We start from the raw sequence: 4,442 nt of genomic DNA, 5'->3' as shown, positions 1-4,442 counted from the left end.
GAGAGAGCTTTTGTAAATGCAATGCTCTCTTATGTAATGAGAGAGCTTTGCATTTACAAAAGCTGGAGCCTTTCTAAATGTAAAGAAATTGCATATATGTGAGAGAAAAATAGAGATATTAAATTGGCGTGTAGAACACTTCACTTTTCTTCACTGGTCAGAGACTATAATTGAATAGATTAGGAAAAGTTTCTATCCAAATATCAACACAGTTTTGTTTCTGGCAAAAGAAGGATCGTTTCATTTAACTAGTTTTATTTTATAATATGTTGAAAACAGTGATGGATAAGTAAGATTTACTGTGTGTACTTTGATAATTAGATTTTGAGAAACATCTGGAGGATGTCACAGTCCGCGCGGTTAGCCTAGTGGCTGTGCGCTTCGCAACCATATGCCTGGGGAAGGAGTGTCCCAGGTTCGATTCCCGTCGTAGACGTGAGGAATTTGAGGATCTTCCTCAGGCATAGCCAAGTTAGCCGGTCTTGGGCGCGGTCAGTAGGGTTTTTTCCGCCAGTTTATCTGGCGTTTTTTCATCCCGCAAGCAGGCAAACCGGCCCCTTGAACACACGCCTCTACAGTCAAAAATACCCCCCCCCAGCGGCAGACCAGGCGACAGGTCGGTTGGGAGTAGTACTAACAAGAAGTCGCATCTAAGTAACACGCGGACCCTGCAGAGGAAGCGGGAATAACGCGTAGGGAAAGAAGAAGAAGAAGAAGAAGATCTGGAGGATGTCACACAGTTGACTAATCTGTAACTGTGGTTTGGATAATTAGTTATTTGATTAGTTAAGAAACTATCTGTAACATATAAAATTATAGTGTACAGAGTAGTTGGGCCTCAGAGGAGAAGGTAGGGAAAAGTTATCAGTGGAATCAAATCTATAGTAATCTGATATTGGACTAGTTTGTTTAACCTGTGGATTTATGATATTCTGAATTGTTTACGAGGAGAAACTGAGCTGTGTTCAAATGAGATAAAGTTTGACAACACTATGCGTATGACGCTATACAGTACTATTTCAGAATAATTTGAATGGACGACTCGTTATGAGCAGCGTGGATGCTATTTCAACATCAGTAAATTTAACATTTTACATTTTGGAAGTAGACTAAACCTTACGCATCACAGTGCTATAAGGTAGAACGAGCACAGATATTTTACATTGTACCGAATATGGTACAATGTAAAATGCTTAGGTCTGGTTTCATAAGTTTCTGTTAAGCAAATTTGAATATGACAAGTTATATGAATAAAAGGGTGACTATTGGACAGATATGAGAAACTTGTGTATGGCGGAGCAGATTCGAGGGAAAAGCCAGTGACTAGTGGCATGCCTCATGATTCAGTGGCAACACTACTGTTGTTTAATTTCCTTTAAATGATGTAGGAGATAAAGCGAAAGGAATTCAATTTTTTGCTGATGATGTTGGTAATAGTAAATGAAGGCGATATGGAGAGCCCGCAGGATAATTTAAACAGGCTGTCCATGTGGGCAAAAAATAATGGGTATCAGTTTAATGTGAAAAAGTGTAGGTTATGCAATTTTTGGAGAAATAGATTACAAGCTATGTACATGACTGATGGAAATGTACTCGTAAAAATATATGAAGCTAGAGATTTAGAAGTAGTGATAGACAGAAAGTTGAAATTTAGAGGGCATATTGCTAATATTCAGGTTCAGGTAGCTCATAAAATTACTTCCCTATTGAAGAAAATATTAACAAGTAGAGATAAGTAAGTTGTTATTCCTCTTTACACTGTCATGATACGTCCTCATCTGAATTACTGTGCTTAAGTCTGGTTTCATAAGTTTCTTGAGGATGAGGAACTGGTGATTAGTATTCAAAGGCGAGAGACCAAGATCCAAGTAGGTGAGTCGTCTATGGTTTGTTCTCTATGAGGATAGATTGAGGATGTGTGGATTGCAGAATTTGGTTGACAGGCAAAAAAAAAAAAAAAAAAAAAGGGATGGGATGGGATGGGATGGGATATGATAGAAACATTTATGTTACTTAAAGCGTTTTATTCACTAATGCAGGGGAAATATTTCTGATCATGGCTAGTGGATGCAGAACAAGAGGACATACCTAGCAGTTGAGTGAAGGCGTGTTTGGTGGGTGTGAGAGAACTAGGTTTTTCGCTTGGAGAGTTGTTAATGAATGGAATGGGTGCCATTATCAGTTGTGAGTGGTTTGTCTGTTAATGGGTTCATGGAATGGTATGATAGATTGTGTGGATAATTTGGGTCTCCCGCTATTAGTCGTAGGACTCCATGGAGGTGCCGGTATAATAATAATAATAATAATAATAATAATAATAATAATAATAATAATAATAATAATAATAATCAAAAGGTTGTTTTCTATTAAGTAATTAGCTGATTCGATCACCTATGGACTCATGTATTCCTACTAATGTGTAATTAGTTGCTTTTTAAAAAGGCTATAAATTATATATTTAGTTTAATCCTTTATCCAAGTGTAAGCAAATAAAGATGAGACCTCAATAAAGGTCGAAATCGGTCTGGGTACCGGCCCTTCCCTTAATGCATAGTATTGTACATACCCATAAGGATATGTGCTTTGCATTATGGGATACTAAGGCAAGTGATCAGAACTTATACCACCTTTACCACGAGTTGTCCCAGTCCTGAAGATACTTCTGGTGCAAACTTTGTTTACTTACACTTGGATAAAGGATTAAACTAAATATATAATTTATAGTCTAACCAAGTGAAAAAACTGCCAACATTTTTCTCTAGAACCCACATTATTTCAGACAAAAAGATATTCTGTTAGGGTTCTTCGAATGGTGAAGAACTGCATCACACACACAAGAAGATCATTGTTGCCAGCTGTGCTTATAGTGTTCCTTTCACAAATAAGTAGCAAATCATTTTCACAAATAGTTAGGTATCCCAGGAGATGGAAGCATATATTCGCTCGTCTCTTCTTCTTCTTCCGTTTTTGCTTATAAGTCTCGGGAAAGCTATCTCTGATTGGCTTCCAGTGGAGATTGAACTGCCTACTTAGTCTCCAAAAGTTAGATAGGGTTAAAGGGCCTCGCCTACTCCCTATAAGGAAGAATAAAACAACATTGCCTGATTTACTTTATGAGACTATGTAGCTAAGTTAAGGTCTTTGTGCTTCTCTGTGCTAGATCGGCTGAAGAAAGAGTATCGCTAATTCGATTCTAGCCACAGACAAGATGAACTTTTCAAAGCCTTTTTTTTTTCAACCGGTTCCGAAGTTAGCCGACCTCTGGCACAGGCAAGTAGGTTTTTTCCTCCGTAAACTGGGGCTTTCCGTCCAGTAAACGCAAGAATATTGATCGTAGAATCCACACTATTTCAGACATTAAAAACAAATTTTGTTAAGTTTAGGGAACACGAGTTAGCGGCATTTGTTAGCAGTTTCTTCGTAGGTTTTCGCTTATAATTAGTGATAGTCTGAGGCCAGCTATCTGCGATTGGCTACCAATCTTTTTACCCTATATTGGTTGCTGATGTTACTAAATCCAATGATTCCATCTGCCTATTTCTAACACGTCACAAACACGTGTGGTATCCAACTTCCAGAGTTGGATACGTGTGGTATCCCTTAAGAAACTGAACCACTGAACCGCTAATGCAGAAAAAATATCCACAGACTGTAGCAAAATATCCTGTAAATGCCACATTGGATACACAATTTCATTGTATCTCTACCCCTAATGAGAGAAACAACATAGAAAACTTCTGTCGCCAATTACTGCACGTTTCTCAAGAAGACAAAATATGCGAGTACCTCTTTATCACTGCAAAAAACTTCACATTAGACATCGCAATCACATCTAACAAAAAATCTAGCTCTAATCTTCTTCTTGACAGCATTCATTCTCAACTTCCATGGATGCCTTCGCGTCCTTCTCTACCCTCCATAAAATAAAAAAATTCTATGAACTAAAATCCTGCATGACCCTTTCAGAAGTTTGTAAGTCTCAATTATATCACCCCTCTTTCTCCTGTTTTCTAGTGTCTCAGCCTACAAATTCCCAACCTGCCTTCATAATCAGTATTCCACTGTTTCGGAATCACCACGAAAACAAATAGACCAGATACGTGCACAATAATCTAAGTGAGGTCTTATCAAGGACTTGTAAAAAGGCTTGTAACTTGTAAAATTACGATCTTTGATATGAAAAGATCGTAAGGATGTTATTTTGCCTCTTTACACGGCCTTGATAAGACCTCACTTGCACTATTGTGCACGGATCTGGTCTCCTTGTTTCCGTGGTGATTCCGAAACAGTGGAATATTGGCCTGGTGAAATACTGGATGGTAGTTCTCATTTTTATCTTCCAAAGGAAATGAGACTAAATACGAGGGTAGTCTGGAAAGTTCTCAGCATAACAATGAAAAAATGAATTTATAATTTCAAAATTATTTTTATTTTTGAACATA

This window comes from Typopeltis vanoorti, chromosome 3 (genome assembly GCF_054136105.1).
Source record: "Typopeltis vanoorti isolate ZY-2024b chromosome 3, IOZ_Tvanoo_1.0, whole genome shotgun sequence".
Classification (NCBI taxonomy): Eukaryota; Metazoa; Arthropoda; class Arachnida; order Uropygi; family Thelyphonidae; genus Typopeltis; species Typopeltis vanoorti.
The sequence above is the reverse complement of the archived record's forward strand: the minus strand, read 5'-3'. Positions refer to the sequence as shown.